We start from the raw sequence: 23459 nt of genomic DNA, 5'->3' as shown, positions 1-23459 counted from the left end.
TACCTACATTATTTGAAGGGTTTCGAAATATTCTTTTTTACCTGTTTTAGTCATTGGAAAAGCTTTGAAAGGTTTTAGTTGAAAGAATCAATACTTTTATTTCAAGACCGGCGCTTTTTTTTTTTTCAAGTCTATCGTTGTTTTATACCAAATCGTTAAGTTACGGGAACGCAAACAAACCAGCACCGGCTGTCAAGACACGTACACGATAGGCTTCCGTGCAGTTTCCTTCTACCAAATCCACTCGCAAAACTACGGTCGGCTCGGTGCAATAATAACAGGAGACCCCCACTTGCCTGCAGTGTCATGCTGTGGGACTGAACCCGAGACCGTAGTCTCGGGAACAGGGAATGCAAGTGCACCCGCTAAAAGTTATTGTTAGGGTGGGTGTGGACAATGAAAACGAACATCTTGGGTTAGACTAGGGATTTACACACCCTAAGGAAATTTCGTTTCCGCTCTGATGTCCAAGGCCGCATAGTGGGCCTGCGGCACTTTGTAAATGGCACGCGAAATAAAAAAAAAATTACCTTAAATTTATCATATATTTTCTATTAGTGCTTCCCGCTTGTCGATAAAGGTTGCCTATGTCTGCTGTACGTAACAGCTCGACTTTCTAGAAATAACAGCCAAAACCCAGCCATATTATGAGCTTCAACACATGCCCGCCAACCAATTTACCCCAACAGCCCGCTGTCAGCCAGACCGACAGAATTACTAGATCTTCTTTGTGAAAACTATAAAATAACATACGAGCACGTTCATACGTAAACCACAAGTCAAATGACGGGATGGTCACAGATGGCATGTCTTTATTGAGAGAACTGCTAGCTGTAGGTTTACCTGGGGCTTAACAACAACTTACATGGGGCCCGAATATAAAATCCTAAGTCCTCTGATGTGGAACAAAACCGAATGAATGCTCGTGCCTTTCTCAAGGGTATGTTGATGACATGACCGACGTAAACGAAAATGAAACGGTCGCAACGAGAAGGTGAAACCGGGTGCAGCAAGCTATATATATGAATACATATATATGTATATATATATGTATGTAGAGAGAGAGAGAGAAGGCGGAGGGGGGGTCTGGAAAAGCCCGCTTTTTTTACATTCATTTTATTGTGTCTAATTCAAACTGTAAATTTATACATTATATAACATTATATAATATAATAATTTATGATATGAGATCGTTTAGCTTCGGTATGCGTTGCTGGAGATATCTGACGGAGATATATACGTTTATGTGAGGTGTGTGTGCATTAAATCCATGTGACGAAGCGCAATATTTTGAACACGCACTTTTGCCTCTCGTTTACAATACATTTAAAGGTTGCCTTAACAAGTATATATATATATATCTATATATGTATATATTTTGATAAGTATCTTAGCCTGTTGGTTGGTTATTTTCTCAAAGCAGTAAGTAAAAGCTAAATACTCCGTTTTTGTTCAATTAAACCGTTAGCTGGTTTTTTTTTGTGCATTTTCGTATTTACTAAGTTACGCTGCAGACACAAGTCTTCCTTTTCTCTTGTATTCTTTTTGCACAATTTTGTTCATTTTCGTTTTGGTATATATGTTGTTGTTATTTACAATATTGCCTGTCTTTTTCTATCGACTACATCCATTTCTACTGCTGGAATCGCCTCTTACATATGGATTGCAAACCTGAGTGTGTGAGGTGCACACACGCACACAGACATATATATACATATATATATAATATATATATAGATAGATACAAAGTATTTTTTAAAAAACATTTTACATATGAACAAAGATTGCAGTTTTCATCTCTGAAATTCGATTAAGGAATAACGCTTTATCATTCTTCTGCGAACGCAAAATATTAACGAATTTATTCTTCCTTCTCTGTCTGTCTTTCTCACTCTGTGTGCATTCACTCACCTATCCTCCTTAAAACACACGTATTTGTCCTCCATTCTCTATGCCTATTCATTTCTTTTCACACATGCATACTTAAATATAATATAATATCATACGAAGTGTGTGTGTGTGTCTGTGGTTTATGGAGACATGAATATATGGAGGGGAATTATAAAGTAGTCCGGCGAGGTTTCGCCTCGTCTTTTGTTTGTAAACTGCTATATATTTAAATAGTAATCGTGATTTCTTAGCTTCGAGGTTTCTTACTTTTTTCAAGACGAAGGTAAATTGTAAACATTTGTCTCGTGTTTTTATATGAATGTCTTCTAATGTTACTGCTGCGGTTGGAGATTTTGCAGTATCTCTTTTCTTTCGTCTCCTAAGCAAGTGCGCGCGCTCTTATAAATCTATCTACATGTGTGTGTGTTTCTGTCTAATGCACTTTTTGTATTTGTCTATAATGATTTCCAATGCACTTTTGTGTGTATAAAGAATGTGTTCTTTGCTGTGTACGCAATGGTGACTACGCCACCCCGATTGATAAGTTATTTTTAGCTGTTGGAAGTGTCTACATTATAAATAGAGAGATGGAAGAGACAGACCCGGATTAACCAATATCGGTGCGTGGGTTGCAAGGTGTGGGGTGCCACAGTATTTTTGTCCAATATCAGATTTATTGAGGTGCAAACAGTATGTTTTTTTTTTTTCTTTCAACAAATAAATGTTGAAAATATGCATTTCTTTTATGCTGCACTCGTTTTATGCAAATAATTGGCTTATACTTTGCTTAGCGCTGTTAATACCTAATTAACTAAAATTATTTTTTAAAGAATTAAGCTATATTTAATATATGGTACACAAAAAACCCCCTAAAACAAATTCTGAAGACGAGGTAAAGAAGCAAATGAACACGGTGTGTGATGTCAGTCGAAGAAGAAAGTTGAATTTCCCATTGTATTATTTCGCATTCATCACTTTGTCAGACAATGGAAGGGTCGAAGTGACACTATTTGTTGAGCTGTGCTTAACCTAAACCGAATGGGGGTTAGTAAAATGAAGGGACGAATGGAAGAGAGAGGAATAGTTTGCATTTATTATTTAAAAGCCGTTGTTCTTAGTTTGAATATAACTGTGGGTTGGTAACGAGACGGTCTCCTAGAAATGGCAGCCAAATTTCCTTCAAATCATGCCCTACCTGTCTTTAATGAGAGTGAAAGGGGGGAAGGGACAACACGTTAGATAACGTAGTCCTATATACACTTCGGTGACTGGACGGTCACGGTTGGAAAGCTTTTTATCATGGGTCTGCTCGATCATGTTCTTAGATACGGAGCTAAACAGCAACACGAGCAGGGTCTTTGAAATAAACCACCACCCGTTTTGAAGGATAGATTCGGTCAATTATACCCGCTCTCCTGCGAATTTTTGGCCTCGAGTCAGTGCTAGAAATCTTAATTACAACTTGTACCAACTTGTGACCGAAAACCGAGGTTTTTAATTCGTTTGTAACAAATTCTTGGAATGAATTTAATTCGTTCCAAACTTTTATTTCACTAAATTTAGAAACTGAAACACAAGTCCTCGTTTTAGGCCGACCGAAGCCTTCTGAGTGGATTTGGTTGACGGAAAGTGAAAGAAGTCTGTCGTGTAACATGTGTGTGTTTGGCCCCACCTTTGCTTGACAACCGATGCTGGTTTGTTTACGTCCCTATAACTTAGCTGTTCGGCAATTGCGACCGATAGAATTAGTACCAAACTTAGAAAATAAGTATTGGGGTCCATTTGTTCAGCTAACCCCGTCCCCACAAAGCAGTGCTCCTATATGGTCGCAATCGAATGACAAACAAGAGATACGGAAAAAAAGCTGCATGTGACCGGTTCCTGGCGATTATGTGGTGCACCTGAGCACTGTACACAATAATTTCATTATTATTATTTTATATAGACAAACACTTAGAGGATGCGGGGAAGATTATTGGTACACACAGACACACACAGGGTGAAGCGTTATGAATAAGTAAGCTCAGCGTCAGCTAAAAAAAATAACCGAGGAAAAATTACCCAGGGACACCTATTGCATAAAAAAGTGGAAGCTAACATAATGTGGTGAAGCAAAAAATTTCAGTTAAATTACGAATCATTATCTAGATGACTAATTCTAAAAAAAAAAAATAATAATAATGCAGAGTAGCAACTCCGAGATCCTTATTAAAATCAATACGATATCGAATGCAGTGGGTGAATGAGACTGTTGTTTAGCAATGTGGTGACAACTTCACACATGTTTCAGCGTTATTAGACTTCCTCAGCTAAGCGTCGTCTAGCTGCTACTTCCAGGGTCTTAGAATGTCTAGATAAGCGTAAAGGATTTTTGTGAATGAACACCAAGTAGCATAATAAACTAAAAGAATGATTGGGAAAATATATTTGGGATCACCTGCTGCATAGGAATTGTAAAGAGGGCGCTGACGTTATTTAGCTTCAAGGGGTGCGACCATCAAGCCCTTTTTTTCAGGGTATACGTCTGGGATCATCTTATTTCAGTACAGTTGTGTGCCGGTCGAACTGCTGCGAAGGGCTTCCTCGTTGGTTCTTATACTTTACAGAATGTGACGTTCATATCTTATCGCCAGTCTATCAGGTCCCTGTTGTTTTATTTTTTTATAGCCCCTTCCGTCCCACACCCTAAAATGTTTACTATTCGTTAATAACAAATATACCGATTTATAATAACCGTGACCCTCAGTCAATACGGGATCATATCTACGTGGTAGCTTTTGTTTAGCCAGTCCCAGGTTAACCTTGATCAAGCTGGTCTATGATCAAAAGCATTTCACCCTTGAGAAACTTACTCCTGCTATTTACAGTTTATGTAGGACTAAATTCATTTATCGCGTCCTTTCCTTATCTAAGACGGTCATATAGTTTGTGATTTAAAGGCGATGCAACTGCCATTTTTAGCGGCTCAGTTGACTATAGAGTCTAAAACTAGCAACTGACTTATCTGCAAGCCAAAAAATGGGATGACTTTGATTACAGATCTATTACAGTTGAGATGGAGCGAAACAGCAATGGAACACCTATGGATTTGGTTTCGATTCTAGGACTGTGGAGTTTTCATTTTATACCGAGGTCAATTGAATATTCTTGTAAAACAAATCAATATTCAATTGGCCACAATTCTTGACTGGCACTTTACTTTATCGACCTCGGAAGGGTAAAAAGCAAAGTCACATCTGAGCTAAAGAAAGCTAATGCCAGTGAATAAAAACCAGAAGCATCCTTGTCCGACGTTCGAACGATTTTTCCATCGTCTGCAGTGTTTGTCTATCAACTACAATAATTTCTAGGAGAGTACTTTTTTAGAGGAGGGGGTCTAGTCCATTATATCGCCCCATTACTCAAATGGTTCTTATTTTATCGACCCCGAAAAAGATGAAAGGCAAAATCAGCCTCGGCAGAATTTGAACTCGGAACATAAAGACACGAAATGCCGCTTATCATTTTGTCCGGGGCATTAGTGATTCTGGCATTTCGCCGCCTTACTAATTATAAATAATGAATTCTAAAATTTAGATCTCACATTTGTAAGAAGGGGACAGTCGATTAAAAGGGCGCAGTACTTGGCTGGTATTTTGTCGATTTTGGAAGGATCAATCCATAGGATGTGAAACTAGAATGTAATAAGCCACAGGCTATACCTATTTCTTTACTACCCACAAGGGGCTAAACACAGAGAGGACAAACAAAGACAGACGAACGGATTAAGTAGATTACATCGGCTCCAGTGCGTAACTGGTACTTTATTTATCGACCCCGAAAGGATGAAAGGCAAAGTCGGCCTCGTCGGAATTTGAACTCAGAACGTAGCAGCAGACGAAATACCGCAAAGCATTTCGCCCGGCATGCTAACGTTTCTTGCCAGCTCGCCACAGCCTATACAGTTGTCATTTCGTCCGAGGATCTAACGATTCGGCCAGTCCATGCCTTTGGTGACCATCAAAAAGGTATAACTGTTTCAAGTCCTGTTCTCAACAGTGCCAGTTCTACGTCGATGGATACCATTAATTTACGAAGTCAGTTAACGATTTCGCTAATATAGTTTTATTATTTTTTTTAACGTTGCTGGTTCCGTAAATACCTCATTTCATATTCAGAATAGAAAGAAATGTGGCCTAATAATTCTTCTGAAAAGAAATCAATATTCCTGTACTAAACTGCAACAAATAAACTCTTGGTGTTGGTGACTTCCACCGTGTGGTTTCACATTCTACCTGCCCCACCAATATTCCGTGTTTAAGCCACAAATAATGTGTTGTCCAGAGATCAATGAATGAGTCAACTAGACATTATTTTGTAAATAATTAATAGGAATTTTTTACCTCGTCTAGAAAAGCTGATGTCTGGTCTACAACAAGGAGAATGAAGGAAAAAAAGGCCCCATCAAACGCGTGTTGTTATTGCTTAGCCCCATAGATCAGACGTAATTGGACAATAAACCCTCATGCAAACACGTTCCTTTTGTGACCATCACGTCTTTGTATACGGTATAATATATCTACGACTATATTATATAGTATGTATGTTTCCCTCCCTATTTCACGTAGTAGATTTCGATTTGAAGTAGACTTGTTGCTATTTCTAGCAGGTCCAATGTTTTTGATTGGTTATTTAGCCCCAGCTAAGCTTTGATTGAGCAGATCTATAATCAGCCATTCCAGCAGCGACCATCCCACTGACTTTTTAACATTTCAGGGTTAGTGTGTGCGTAAGATTGGATTAAGGTAGCATGGTGTTCCCTGAGGGTGATTTGGCTGTTGTTTCTAGCAGGTCCGATGTTTTTGATTAGTTATTTAGCCCCAGCTAAGCTTTGATTGAGCAGATCTATAATCAGCCATTCCAGCAGCGACCATCCCACTGACTTTTTAACATTTCAGGGTTAGTGTGTGCATAAAATTGGATTAAGGTAGCATGGTGTTCCCTGAGGGTGATTTGGCTGTTGTTTCTAGCAGGTCCGATGTTTTTGATTAGTTATTTAGCCCCAGCTAAGCTTTGATTGAGCAGATCTATAATCAGCCATTCCAGCAGCGACCATCCCACTGATTATTAAACTTTTCAGGGTTAGTGTGTGCGTAAGATTGGATTAAGGTAGCACGGTGTTCCTTGAGGGAGATTTGGCTGTTGTTTCTAGCAGGTCGAGCGACAACGTAAAGGAAAGTATCGATCTGTCTTAACGTTCCATCTCGGTGTTTATAGCACTTAATTAAATCATTCTTTGTTGAACTTGGATGCTGGGAATGAATCTTTCTTTGACGTTGACCTGATTGGATCTATTGATGGTACAATGTGATAAGGAGGCGACTGTTCGCTGGTGTGGACGCTGGTAGAGTTTATAGTCAGAGAACCTATACACACGCAAACGTAACTGTGAATATATCTGTGTATATGTGTGTATATGAGAGAGAAGTTCTTGCTACGAGAAACATGGGTTGTTTGTAATTTATTGGAATCTCGTTACTACAAGTTGTCATGCTTGTTTCCCCCCCCCCCATTCTCCAAACGACTGATATTTAACCGTTCTACGTTCTTAGTTCAATTTACAATCCCTAGGTTCGAAGGTCGACTAGAATCTCGGAGTAACAACCTATTTCTTTACTTCCCACAAGGGGCTAAACACAGAGAGGACAAACAAGGACAGACAAACGGATTAAGTCGATTATATCGACCCTAGTGCGTAACTGGTACTTATTTAATCGACCCCCGAAAGGATGAAAGGCAAAGTCGACCTCAGCGGAATTTGAACTCAGAACGTAACGGCAGACGAAATACCTATTTCTTTATTACCCACAAGGGGCTAAACACAGAGGGGACAAACAAGGAGTGACAAAGGGATTAAGTCGATTATATCGACTCTAGTGCGCAACTGGTACTTATTTAATCGACCCCGAAAGGATGAAAGGCAAAGTCGACCTCGACGGAATTTGAACTCAGAACATAAAGACAGACGAAATACCGCTAAGCATTTCGCCCGGCGTGCTGACGTTTCTGCCAGCTCGCCGCCTTATTCGGAGTAGCAACCTGTAGTGGAAAACGGTAAAGCGATGGGTAGCCACCCTAAAATACAACTGCATCGCTATTCTATGATATCTTCTTGTGCACACAAACAACAGTAACTTGTGATAAACCATGAAATCTTCTTTATATATAAAAGTAAGGTTGTGTGTCTGTCTCCTACGATTTAGATTCCTAACTACTCCCACATTTTGCGGTGCAGTTTAACCAAAACCGGGTATCTTATAGTCGTGATTCATATCGAGCCCTTCTGGGTATTAGCGCGCGTCTACGCTGAGTCTACGATAAAAAAAAAAATTACCATCATTTTTTCCATTTTAATGCATTTTTTTCGCTATTATATAAGGGAAGTAACTCTCTAAAAATGTCTACGATGAGTCAACGATTTTAATAAAAATTTACCATCATTTTTTTTCCATTTTTAATGCATTTTTTTTGCTATTTTTTGGCTATAACTCTCTAAAAATACTTATATAGTTATTTTCCTTACAAACCCGAGCAACGCCGGGCGATACTGCTAGTAAATTATAATATTACACGTGAAGTTAAAGTTATGGTTGGAAAAAGTTGAGTGACTGCGGAGTTTAACAAACATGTACTCTACTTGAAGTACAGAGTAATCCTTCAGTTTAATGTTGAATTGTTAGTTTGTTTGTTTACGTCTGCGAAACTTAGCGGTGGGGCAAAGGAGACCGATAGAATATAAACCAGGCTTAGAAAAAGAAAACAAGTACTGGGGTCGATTTGTTTGACTAAAACCCTTCAAGGTGGTGCCCCAACATGGCCGCAGACCAAATACTGAAACAAGTAAAAGGTAAAAGATATATAACTTGACATACAAACATTCACATATCCATTTATCTATAAATATACAGTAATCCTTCGCCATATCGCGGTTCACCTATCGCGCTCTCAGTGCATCGCGGATTTTTCTGGCTAATATATGTAAATTTATATTGCGGACTCCTCAGTATATCGCGGGTTTCTGCGGTATTTATATTTTTTTAGATTTTAATTATTTCTGTATGAGGTTTTGGAATGTAACACCCACGGGATTAATCGAAGGATTTAAATGGTATAGGGAATTAAATGGTGGGTGGGATCGATAGAAAACCGGGGACAGAGGAAATAAATTATAAAAATACTCGCTAAAGTGAAAGTAGGTAACTACTTTCCGGGTACTTTTTTCTTCACCTGTCGTTCATTACAGCTCGTGAAGATATTTTTTCTAAATTTTTTTTTTTACTCCACTAATACAAGTTATACACATTCTAAGAGAAACTCCGTGCTATTCAAATACGGATTATCGAGCGAACCAGGTAACACCTCGCCGCAGTCATAAATCTCCCTCAAACCACAACTGTCTAAGATACAGTTTGAACAAAAAAAAAAAAAATAAATAAATAACAAAGACGGAATGGACACAGATAGATCGCTTTTGTAGATCGATCGTCGCTGACCTGGGGCTAAATAAAAACTGTGAATTAGGCGAGTCAACAAACGAGGTTTTAGAATGCTGTTGCTCGTCTTTGCTAGAAATAACAGCCAAATTGCATTCTGCTTCGGAATATGCATTGAATGCTGTCGTCCTACATACAATGCATCGTACTTTACAAAAGGCAGGATTAATTTAGGGCTCGAACACCTTAAATTAATCTTAATTCTGTACAATCGAGGCTGACTTAGATCTAAACAGCATTGGATTATACCTATGTAATTATTAACATCAAACAACATGAAAAGAACGACCCACACGCGCGTACACTTTTACAAGGAAAAGCTTCGAAGTTTAATAAACGTGTACTGAGTAATTCTTCAACAAACATTAACACAATATCTATTTATTTATCGATATATATATATATATATATATATATATATATATATCTCGATTGATAAGGTTATGAGAATAGAGGACAGCAAGAGGTGAATTCGTGAATAATTGTTTGTATAGCCAGATAGATAGGAAGATAGATAGGTAGTTAGATAGATTAATGGATGGAGAGATACATATATAGATATATATATATTGAATCATTGCTTAACAGATGGATACATGTCGGTAGGTGGATTGGCATTGGGGGAAATCCTCATTTGAAATACTAAAGAGAATTTGAGAGAAGAGCAACGGTCATGAGGTAAACAGAATTGTTGTTTAGACCCTGGTCGGCAACCCCCTCGTCTTTTACTCAAAGAGTATATCTGATACTACATTGTCATATGCTTTTATGTTTTTGAAAACAATAAAGTGTCATTTGGCTGTTGTTTCTAGAGAATCGAGCGTCCACCTCAAAGGCTTTCTCGTTCGCGCAGGATATAGGGCAGAAGATGAGGAGAGACAAGGGCAGTTCAGAGACACGAAGGACTGTATGGAGATGAAGCAGGGAAAATATAGGGGGTGGGTTATGGTGAGTTGGAGGAAATAGCCGGACAGGAGGACAAAAGGATGAAGAATTGTGGAGTGTTATGCGAAAGAAAGGGTAAAATAACAAAGATGTGGTGTGTGTGGGAGAGAGAGAGAGAGGGGGGGAATTTTGGGTGAGGCTGGAGAGAGGAGAGCAAGCCTGGGAGATCCCTCAAAACATCGTTAGCATTTTCTCGGTATTTTCCAGTGTGTAAAAAGGACTGGAATACATGCGCGCGCGCGCTCACACTTTTAAGAAAGATATCGTAAACATGTTTGATCACTTGATCCAGCAAAACCAATCTCTCTCTCTCTGTATATATATCTATCTCCCTATCTCTCCCTATCTCTCTCTGTCTGTCTGTCTGTCTCTCTATCACGCACACACAATGACCAGGGGAAAATTACCCGGAGATGCATTTTTCATGAGAAATATATAAAATGGGGGAGGGGGGGCATATGCACGTATATGTGTGTGTGTGTGTATGTACATAAGTATGAAGATATATATGTGTATTTCTCTCTTTCTCTGTCTCTGTCTGTCTGTCTCTCTTTCTGTCTCACTCTCTGTCTGTCTGCCTGTCTCTCTCTCTGTCTGTCTGTTTCTCCCTCCCTCTCTCTGTCTGTCTGTCTCTCCCTCCCTCTCTCTGTCTGTCTGTCTGTCTGTCTCTCCCTCCCTCCCTCTGTCTGTCTGTCTCTCCCTCCCTCTCACTGTCTGTCTGTCGTTCCCTCCCTCCCTCTCTCTCTCTGTCTGTCTGTCTTTCTCTTCCTCCCACTCTCTGACTGTCTGTCTCTCCCTCCCTCTCTCTGTCTCCCCACTCTCTCTCTCGAACCATATAATGATCTGGGGAAAATTCCCCAGAGATGCATTTTTCATGATCAATGCATGAGCGCTTAATAAGCTCACTTTGCAACCATGTTGTCTCTGGTTCAATCCCTCAGCACAGCACCTTGGGCAAGTGTTTTCCATTATATCCCAGGACTGACTAGTGCTATGTGAGGAAATTTCATAGATGGAAACTGGAAGTATGTCATTGTGTGTGTGTGTGTGTATATACACATATATATATTTACATATACACGCACACACACTTGTGTGTGTTTGTGTTGGAATTTGCCTCACCCTGCTTGGCAGCAGGTGTTGGTTTGTTTATGTCCGCATTGCTTAGCTGTCTGGCAAAACAGGCTGAATGAATGCGTGCCAAACTTGGCATGTGAAAAACACCATTCAAGCATGGTTGTTGCCAGTGCTACGGGACTGGCTCCTGTGCAGGTGGCATGTAAATAACACCATTTGAGTGTTGTTGTTGCCACAGTACCACCTGAATGGTCCTCGTGCTGGTGGCACGTAAAAGCACCCACTACACTCTTGGAGTAGTTGGCGTTAGGAAGGGCATCCAGCTGTAGAAACTCTGCCAGATCAGATTGGAGCCGGGTGCAGTCTTCTGGCTCACCAGTCAGTGAAACCGTTCGACCCATGCCAGGAAGGAAAGCGGACGTTAAGCGACAATGATGATGATGATGATACATACACACACACACACACACACACACATACCATGTTGGTTGGCTTATAAAAAGAACACTCTTAATAACACTACTGTTCCCCTATTTTACCAATATTTTATAGAAATAATTTTAGTATGCTTCAACATACAACATTTTAAATTTATTTTGTAGTTGAAAATATATGATTCTGTGCTTGTAAATACAATATTGTGACTGAATGCTGGTATAAATTATGAAATCTTAAAAAATAACTCAACACTAATCTTTAAAGGAAACTAGATTAAATTTGGTTTACCAAAAAAATAGACTGCCATCAATGAATTCTGGTATATGCAGACAAAACCAAATACATTGATAAAAACTGACTAGAACCATCAGCTAAGTTTACTAAATGTGAATGAATTCCTATAGAAAGATAAGTTCATGCAGTCAAAGCAAAATTTCCTTGAATATTATAATATGCAACAAACAATAGGAATATGTAGAAAGAAAGCTGAATGCATTCTTAGAGAAATTGGTATTTCAGTGCTTGGCATATGCTATTGTATATAGTAAGTAGAATAAGAAAGAAGAAGAAGAAAAATGCATCTTAAGAATTTATTTAATCATCGTTCACAGAATGTAGACCTTGAAAGTATATTCAAAAGGTAAATCAATGTTGTCAAAGCTTGGAAATGCATTCTTCACTGTTGGCATCCATATTACTGATACATTCTTCACCAATAGAATTCTCTGCAATTGGATCGGAATCATTGAATGTCTTCTGCAAACACTGGATCATTCTCAGTACTTTTGCCACATTTTTTGAAATCATTTCACACCTGTCTTGTCTTCATCTTTTATTTTTTACTTTCTTTAATCCTTTGATTGCAGCCAAGGGTACTGGAAGGAAAAGACAATGGAAGCTTCCATTGTCTTTTACTTCCAGTTCCCTTGCCCCTTATTTCTTATTTTTTATTTTCTAACGTTTATTTTTTTTCTCTCCATTTTCCTTTTTTTTTTTTCTTTCTATCTTATTTCCCTTCCTATCTTATACAAGAGAATTGAATATAAACCCATTCCAATCTATTTAACATTCACTCTCTCTATGTTGACTGGTGCTACAGTATGGGCAGATTTTCCAAATCCAATGAATCTTTATACATTTATACAGTTAGGAAATTTTACAAATACACTTTCTCAGGGAGATATGATATACCTATTATTATGGGTAATACTACATATACTTTTCATATTTTTTATAGTGTGATGTAACTCTTTGGAATAACAATGTTAGCGGCTGAAGAGAGCTTTAAACCATCTTTTATATCAATTATACACTGATGTAAGAACAGGTCGTTTATAAAGCTTGAAACGCGTGTACAGCGATATCCTTTGTGTTCAGTTTTAAATTTTATTTGGTATATATATATATATAGTCGCCATGATAGATCGTTAGCCACTTCACACATTGTTTTTTCTGTGTCTCTTTCTGTAGAAGTGCGTAGGCTCGAAACGTAAAAGACTTTTTCTATTCCTGAGCGTTATACTAATACATCTGTTTGTTTTGTACACCACCTGTCTTCGTCTTTTGTTTTTTTCGTAAACTCTCCCTATATATATATATATATATATATTTATATATCATCATCATCATCGTTTAACGTCCGCTTTCCATGCTAGCATGGGTTGGACGGTTCAACTGGGGTCTGGGAAGCCCAAAGGCTGCACTAGGCCCAGTCAGATCTGGCAGTGTTTCTACAGCTTGATGCCCTTCCTAACTTTGATAGGTTTCGGCCAGTACAGACCCAGGCCATGTCTAACTTTATAGCACCACCTGGTGCTATATATATATATATAAATAGAAAATAGACTTTGAGTAGAGGACATCATGAATGAGCGAAAAACACGTAAACACATGAGAGATAAGTAGAGGACAAAATACCAAAAAATGCACAATAAGACCAGGACATCAGCAACTAGCGAAAGATACGTAAACGCATAACAAGATACAAGTAGGGGACAAAATACCAAAAGAAGTGTAACCCCTCCTCAGTTATCAGCTGTTTATTACTCCCTATTTTGGTCGTTTCGAGGATGTCGGGTCCTCATTAGGGATTAAATACTCCAAAAATTTCCACTGGTTAATCTCTATCATATAAGGAGAATGGGGCAGAATTTCATCAGGGCTTTAAGAGCTTATTGAAAGGATGCAGACAAATATAATTTCTCTGCATCCTTTCAAGAAATATGTTAACCTTTGTAATATAAGCTCATAAAACCCTGATAAGATTCTGCCCCCTTATAGTTGAAAATGATAACAATTCCTAGTATATGACCTTACCCAAATGCTTAGAATTATGTATCACCCAGGGGCAGGAATAGAAACATATATGTAGGTTTTTGGCATCTGCCATTTCTTTTTTAGAGCTTTACAATTTATAATTTACTAGCAGTATCGCCCGGCGTTGCTCGGGTTTGTAAGGGAAATAACTATATAAGCATTTTTAGAGATGTAAAGTATAATAGCCAAGCGGGAGGTGTTACTGTAGCTTTTTACGTTCTGAGATTTAATAATAAATTTTTAGAGAGTTACTTCCCTTATATATGCCAAAAATGCATTAAAAATGGGGAAAATTGGTGGTAAAGCATCTTTATATCATGCAGATAAATTATCAATACGTCCATAATTCTCCATTTTCTTTCTTACAGTATATTTTCCTCTCGTTTTGGCCTAACGATCCTCCATGATTGTTTCCATTCGGTTTCCTTGTATGTTTCCACTGTCCTGCTTTTCTTCCCAACTTTGACCCCCTCCCCCCCGCCAACATAAATCCTAAATTTTATTTTAGAATTTATGGGAGCAACTGTCTTTGAAGATTCACGTTGTCGTTGAATGCTCGAAATGAGGAGTAGATAGACAGCCGACAACTGATGAAGGGTCCTTTCTCTGTGTTTACTTGTCCTGTATTTTGGTTGAGTGTCTTCTATACTGAGCCTACCAAAACCTTCGAAATTGAGATTTGGTCGACAGAAGGTGAAAGAAGCCCCTCAAATGTGTGCGCGTGCGTGCGTGTCTTGTTGCCTTGCCATCGGGATAGCTGTAAGCGAGAGTCACCTCCATACAAGCATTGTCGTCCGGCCAAGGGGAAATATTACCTTGCTCGAAAACAGGTGAGTGGTCGGCAACAGGAAGAGCATCCAACCCGTAGAAAATCAGCTTTAGTGGATTCCGTCTCACCCATGCAAGGTGGGAAAAGTAGACGTTAAAACGATGACGGTGATATACACGCATTCACATACACACCCACAAGCACATGCACACGTGTGTGTGTGGTTCGCATATGCGCGTGAGTGAATGCAAAGGGGAGAGAGAGAGAGAGAGAGAGAGAGAGAGAGACGATGTTGCAGTAAGTAGTAGTAGTAGTAGTAGCGAAACAACGACGAAATCCGTTTGTTTTTGTCCGAATTACCTTGCACCTCGCCCGGTCTTTCAATTAAAGGAGGCTTTTCCCCTCAGCGCTCCTCAAAAGCTGTCACGTTCACAATACAAAACCATCGAGGTAAAAAAAAATTCTCTTATATTATTATTAAACCAGCTATTTTCTCCTCCATCATCTTCAACACTCCACTTTTATCTTTTATTATTATCACTCGTGTTTTTTTATTTATCGTCTATCCTGCTGGTTTCTCTTTCTCCCGCTCGTCCTTATTAATGATTGCGTGTGTGTGTGTGTGTAGAATGGTGGTGTATACATTTGCATCTGTATTTATACGTTCGTACAACCTTGATAATGAATTGTAATAAAACCCATGCTTTTACAGTAAAATATATATATACATCTGTGGGAACAGATTGACATTCATAAATCCAACCATCTACATACACATACACAGACACACCTACACACTCTGTAACAGGTAAAGAGCGTGTCTCTCTTTGTCTACCTGGACACACGCAGAGAAGGGACACGCATGAATGAAAGTACAAGTCGAATAATGTGTTGTGTTTGTGAGTGTGCGTATACACACACGTACACACACGTGTGTGTGTAAAGCCGGAACACGAGGTTATACGTCCGTTTGTTTTCTGTCTTTGTATGAAGAGGGGAAGAAAAAAGAAAACCAACGAGGGTGTGGTCAACGTGTAGTGGAGTCGAGAACCTGAATAACAAGCATAGAATTTAGACCGGAATCAACCCCAAAATATGGTTGGACTGTCTTAGCCCTTAGAATAGGTGTGTTGAATACCTGTACAGCACCGAAGAATACCGGTTAGGATGTTTTTAACGAAATAATACCTATTTCTTTACTACCCACAAGGGGCTTAACACAGAGGGTGACAAACAAGGACAGACAGACAAACGGATTAAGTCGATTACACCGACCCCAATGCGTAACCCCGAAAAGATGAAAGGCAAAGTCGACCTCAGCGGAATAATACCGGTTGGATCCTGTACAAGAATCACAAGAACCAGCTGATGATATTAATCAAACAAAGAGATTGCGATCCACTAATTCTGTTAAAAATTAAACCAATTCCTGATAACATTACCGGTGAATATATATATATATATATATATATATATATATATAAAATAACAGACTTATTGTATACAATGTTCAGGTGCATTACAACTCATAATAAAAGGTAGTGAAATATATATATATATATATATAAAGCAGAACCCCGCAGTACGAGTGCCCTAAACCTAATTTGCTGTACGAGCCGAGACTCGTGCGAATTTTTGTCTTGACGTACGAGCGGAAATCCGCAGTACGAGCGCACAAATCGTCCTATCTTTCAGGTAATTCGGTTAATAAAAACATTTATTTTGCATTCTCTTTTTTTTTAATAATTGTCGTTTTACTTGTTACTACACCTTTCCTGTTTTAAAGCCCATAAAAACATTTTTGAGTGGGTTTTTGTGGTGGGTCCGGAACGGATTAATTATATTTTAGTTAATTTCAACGAGGAAAATTGATTTGTAAAACGAGTAAATCGTAAGACGAGTTCGCTCATGGAACGAATTAAACTCGTACTGCGAGGTATTACTATATATATGTGTGTGTGTGTGTATATATATATATATATATATATATATATATATATATATATATATATATATATATATATATATATATTTGTATTAGTGGTAGTCGGCATGTGCATTATATAAATTTAGACTAAGAGATAAAAGGTTAAAGGGTTATATACGTAAAAATATTGGAAATGTTGAATATATATAATTTCATACATCGTTTAGGCACCGTTTATATCGTCTTGAACTGTCGACTGAAACAGAAACAGTCTTTGAGTTCGTTTATGCTTCTCCTTTAAACTAGGAAACGTGGAGTTTCCTGAACGGATATATATATACAGCATAATGTCTGTGGATGTGTGTATGTTTATGTGTGCATATTTATATAGACACTTTCTTTTTTACATGTATAATATATATCTAGTTTTAATTATATAAATATAACACACACATACACAAATCTTTAATGTGTTTCAGCCAGGCGGTTGTGGCCATGCTGGAGTACCATCGTGTAATAATATATATGCTAGTGAAGAGAGAAACGAAAGGTGGCACGCGACAATTTGTAGAAGTTACATATATTCTGACTAAGAGTCAAGTTATTGAGTGTGTGTGTGTGTATGTATATATATTTATATATATACATATATAAGTATATATATATATATATTTATATATACACATATATAAGTATATATATATATATATTTATATATACACATATATAAGTATATATATATTTATATATACACATATATAAGTATATATATATTTATATATACACATATATAAGTATATATATATATATATATTTATTTATACACATATATAAGTATATATATATATTTATTTATACACATATAAGTATATATATATATATTTATTTATACACATATATAATATATATATATTTATTTATACACATATATAAGTATATATATATATTTATTTATACACATATAAGTATATATATATATATATATATTTATTTATACACATATATAAGTATATATATATATAATTTATTTATACACATATAAGTATATATATATATATTATTTATACACATATATAAGTATATATATATATATTTATATATACACATATATAAGTATATATATATGTGTGTATATATACACATAAGTATATATATATATATTTTCATTTTTCAAAATGAAACAAAATTCACAGTAAAATGGAAAATAATGTTTATTTTTGTGTGCTTCCATTTTATTTATATTTGGAAAGTTTTCTCCATTTTTTTTTTTAAATTGCAAAGTCTTTGATGATATCGTTAAAATTAATTTCACATAAAACTTCTGCTTCTATACTTAGTAGAGATAGAGGCATTACGAATATTATTTTAGCAAGTTTGAAGTGATTTCTTTTGTGCCGTAAACCATTTACCATTTCTGTGGTGCCCCCGACCCTTGAGGCCCCAAGCACATGCTTATTTTGTTCACTGGGTTGATCAGGCACTGTGTCAGATGTTGGGATAGTGAGAGATTTCAGATAGATTCAAGATGGCTCTCAGTTGTTCGGTCCCTGTTGGTCAGTTTCATTCATGTGGTATTCATACTGTAAAAGCAACACCAGTCATTCTCTTTGTTGTTAGGCCCATGTGCTCAGGACAGGATGCTGGCAGAATGCTGACGCCTGATTGGTGGAAGGCTGCAGTGTAGTGTAGTCAACATTATAAGTTCATTATATTGGGTAGTGCCCATGATGTGGTGGCAGGGGTCATTGGCTCAGTTGTTCTTTGGTGGAGTATTAACTCATTTGTGTCATCAGTCTTGATGTGGAAGTGAAAGCAATGGTCAGCTTCCAGTTCACATGCTTAAGGAGAATACTTGACATTAAGTGATTGCAAAGATCCCAAAATTACACATATGAGATGACAACAGACATTGACACAGGATCAGTGACAAAATAGGGGACAGATTCTGGAAATGGACTCGAGAAATCCTCAAAACAAAATCGAGAAAGGAATTCAATGGTGGCACTAAAGTAGCCACCTGAGGAGAAAAGATCAATGGGGCACCTTAAAACCACATGCAAAGGGCCATTGACAAGGAAAGGAGATGTGAAAGGTGGAGAAGCAGGATTGAGACCAGAACAGAGGCAGAAAAACAGAGCTGGTTGGAAAGATCATGTTGTGGCCTTTTGTGCCCTATGGCATGGAGAGAACTAGCTAACTAACCAGATTCGATGGGGTTGGGTTACAATTGATGTTGGATGGTCAACAAGAATCTAAAACCGTATCTTTCTGTCTCTGCGCCTACATCCAAGCTCTCCTCACAACCTATTTTCCATCCACCTCCCTACTAATTACAGTGCTATTTCAACTACTGTAATTATTATATCTGAGCAAAGGTTCAAATACTAACTTTTGTGCGCTACCAGTTTCCCCTCTCCTTGGAGATAGCACCTTTCCATAGCAACAACCTTACATTCTTAATACCATTCCATACCACCATTGAACAAGATCTCACATTGGCCATCAGTACCCTTCTCACCCTTATTTGTTTTTCTCTCTCTTTCTATTCCACCTCTTTCTCCCCCTCTCTCAGTATTCACTACTATAAATCTCTGATCTTCTCCTTGTCACCGCACACCCCTTCCTCTCTGTCACACTTTATATCCCTATTTTTTTGTCTATACAGGAGGGTGGGTGGGTAGGGTTATTACAGTGTTGCTCCCCAACCCCCACCTTCTTCTTGACTAACTTTTATTTCCTTCATCTTCTCCCAAGCTGATAGTCACCCTTGACTGTACCAGGCCCCTTATTTGCTTTCACTGCATCACTCATATCCCTATATTCTCTACCTCTGCCACTCACCTCACACTCTTGTGAACCGAGTTCATCCTTTGTCCCTATCCCCCCCCTCACCTGTTCCTCTGTTCCCCCCTCGTACAGTCACCCTCTTGTATCTTGGAGGTATGTCCTGACACCTCATCCCCATCATCATTGTCTTTTCTTTTCCAGCTGAGGTAGCCATGTGTCTCCCCTTCAGCAACACCTTTGATCCTCTCCCTCTAACATACTCTTGCCTCTCAACATCTGGCACAGGCCTTCTCCCTAAATATTTCATCCTCCTTAATCAAGGGGCTTTTGCCTTGTGAGTTACTTGGCAACCTCTCTAATGCTGGTCATACAGAAAAGCAGACAGTACACTCTGTAAAGTGGGTCATGTTAGGAAGGGCTCTCCTAGTTATAGAAACCATGCTAAAACAGACATTGTGGCACTACACAGTCTTCTGACCTGCTGGATCCTGTCAAACTGTCCAATGTATGCATGTATGAAATTAAGCATTTTCATGTTGTCTGTGAGGAAAAAGTTCTAAATCTCTTGCTGGACTTAAGTCATTTACAGTCACACAACTCACAGACTCTCTCTAACCATTTTCTTGTAGTTCTCAGCTGAAAACACCCAACTCTATATTGTCTGCAAGTTTGTGTTGTCATTGGTTTTCCAACTAGTTTGGTGCCGATGTATATCTATTCTGTCAGAGCTGAGAAGAGCCATACTTGATTAATGAGTTGGCAGCCATCTTGTATATGTGTCTGTCTGTCTGTTTGTCTAATCTATCTATCTACCTGCCTGTCTGTCTGTTAGTTTGTATATTTCACACACACACACACACACACACACACATATATATATATAATTTATATTTGACAAGTTCTAGAGAGGAACAAAAGCGTTAATAATAATAAAGAAATAAAAGGATTTTTTCCCAAAATTCTGATGACTTATTTTCACAATATTCAATTCTGTACATCACACCTAACACTCTATACATATTTACATTTATATATATATATATATATATATATATATATATATATATATTGCTTACCGTGTAAGAAAGTACATATCTAAATTTTGTATGATACTTTTACTCCATCTTTTAGTCCCCGCTCATACTTTCTTCCTCTTTTCTTATTCTCGCTCCCCCTCTCTCACATTTCTTGGCCCTCTCTTTCTTTAATTCCTACTTTTCCTCCTCATTTATCTCCTTTGTACCTTTCTCCTTTTTGCTCTCTTTCCCATTCTTCCCCTAATTCTTCATTCCGTCTGCCCCTACCCCTCTCTCCTCCTTCCACATGAATGGTGTTCAACCAGCCACGATCTTTCTTTCTTGGTTTGACTGCTGACCGGCAACATTTCTTACGTCTATCTCCTATATTCCTGCCTCAAGGCTTTCACTCTATATATGCAAGCTCAATTTGAGTCATCCTCGTTAGTCGAAAGACACCTGTTGTTATATTCTTGTTGTTTGTATTTGTAATTGTGTAACATATTCTCTGTTTTTTACCTTTGTTGTTGTACACATTCACTTGCTTTCTTACAAAAAATCTAATGCTCTTAGCTTAGACTTTTTGGGGGCAACCAGATTCAAACAGTCTCAAGTGTAACTGCTTGAAACTGTAAGGACCATCTGGAAACTTGACTGATGAAAGAAGGCCACAAATGACCTCTCCTTTTCTTTTCCCTATCTCTCTATTTGTTGTTTTTCCTGTCCGCCTTTGTATCGTCTATCTGTCCAGATGTCTCATTGTCCTCTATTGCGTTTTTGTTCCCTTTACATATATATATATCATCATCATCATCATCATCATCGTTTAACGTCCGCTTTCCATGCTAGCATGGGTTGGACGGTTCAACTGGGGTCTGGGAAGCCCGAAGGCTGCACCAGGCCAGTCAGATGTGGCAGTGTTTCTACAGCTGGATGCCCTTCCTAACGCCAACCACTCCGAGAGTGTAGTGGGTGATTTTATGTGCCACCGACACAGGTGCCAGACGAGGCTGGCAGACGGCCACGCTCGGATGGTGTTTTTTATGTGCCACCGACACAGGTGCCAGACGAGGCTGGCAGACGACCACGCTCGGATGGTGTTTTTTATGTGCCACCGACACAGGTGCCAGACGAGGCTGGCAGACGGCCACGCTCGGATGGTGTTTTTTATGTGCCACCGACACAGGTGCCAATATATATATATATATGTCTCTCTAATTCAACCTTCACTGCACTACTATCTCTCATCAACATCATCACAAGTGTCAACACTAATAAAACCACTACCATCATCAACCCGTCAACCCCTTAATCAACAACTGTATGAAGAAAATAAGCAAAATCCATCTGAAAAAAAAAACAAAACAGCCACATGAGATATGATCTTGTCTATTTTAAATGTTGAATGAAATGTCTTTGATCTTAGGTCAATGAGGATTGACTTGAGACTAAACAACAATTTAATTAACAAGAATAATTCCTCCACCATCACTAACACTGAAACCAATACAACACCATCACCACCAACTTTTGAAAAATCAACTGGCAACATCAATAGTATCAGTATGATAACAATGTCTGTAGCTACATATGTTGTATGTCATCGCACCTGTATGTGTGTGAGCAGAGCATGGAGTTCTTAAAGTGCTTATAAACCTGATAATCCTTGAACTAACTGTAATCACAGATTATTTCCTCCCACCTCACTTCTTTACTCTTTTGTTTTCTCATTTCTGTTCTACATCCATAGGAGTAAGGCAACAATTTTTGCTCTCACAAAACTGTTACTACCTCGTGCGATTTTCTTTTTACTACATATTTGTTGTGGATAGTTGTTGATTTCTGCCACCGTTGGATTTACCTAGAATTCAAGATGTCTGGAAAGAAGTCATCAAGTGAACCTAAAGGCAGAAGTGCAGAAAGGAACCATAAAGGAATTTCTCCGGATATTAAGCATGATGTTCTAAAAATACATGAAGTAATATCCATTCTTATTGCCAAAAACACTTGCAACATCTATTTTGGGAACAATACATGACAATAGAGAGAAAAAGGAAATCTAGTACTCAAGAAGTGACAACTGCTTAGACATTATTTTCCCGTAAGATCTCGGATTGAATTTCATATAGATGCTTAAACCGCAATGGCTCTTGTGTGTATGGACTGTGGGTCAGACCTTGATGTACTGACATACTGATAAACACATTGGTAATTAAAATATGATGAAAAGTTTGCATTTCAATTTACAGCAAAATAAAGGTGAAATGTCTCATTAAAAAAAAGAAACAACTTTTTCTGGTTAGTCGAGGTTGGTTTGAAAAATTTACGAAGAGATTGAATTTGCACGGCATAAAAATGACTGGAGAATCTGGGAGTGGTGATACAGTGGTTAATACTAATTTATTCTGAGCAGTTGAAAGAAATAATTGCTGGAAGGAGCTACACACCAGAGAGCAAAGAAACAATCTTGATGAAAATGCACATTTTTAGAAGCTCATACCTGCTAGAACTTATATTTTCTTGAGGAAAATTCAACACCAGGTTTGAAAGCTTCCAAAAATCATCTGATGCTTCTGGGAGGAAATGTCTCTGTTGCTATTAAATTGAAGCCCCTACTTGTGTATCACTCTGAAAATTCGAGTTCCTTCAAGGGTTCTGCAAAATTTAATCTGTTTCTGATTTGATGCTTAAATAAGAAGGCATGTATGACTAATAGCTTTCTGAAGAATGGTTTGCAAACATTTTTGTCCAGCTTTTGAAAC

The 23459-nt window shown here is 38.0% G+C and overlaps 1 protein-coding gene across 4 annotated transcripts in view; it reads left to right on the top strand.

Annotated features, from left to right (window-relative positions):
- Positions 1-1220: 1220 nt before the first annotated feature.
- LOC115218420 overlaps positions 1221-23459 on the top strand; it is a 182481-nt gene continuing 160242 nt past the window's right edge. The window contains exon 1 of one of the 4 annotated variants that reach the window (XM_029788223.2): positions 1221-1422. The gene's annotated coding sequence lies outside the window, so the exon portion shown is untranslated. Of the gene's footprint in view, positions 1423-2154; positions 2174-15295; positions 15418-23459 lie in introns of those variants that run through there. The other 3 variants (XM_029788225.2, XM_036508500.1, XM_029788224.2) reach the window with 3 other exon arrangements.

The sequence above is a fragment of the Octopus sinensis genome, linkage group LG13 (genome assembly GCF_006345805.1).
Source record: "Octopus sinensis linkage group LG13, ASM634580v1, whole genome shotgun sequence".
Taxonomy (NCBI): Eukaryota; Metazoa; Mollusca; class Cephalopoda; order Octopoda; family Octopodidae; genus Octopus; species Octopus sinensis.
This window is presented reverse-complemented; position numbering and strand designations above follow the sequence as displayed.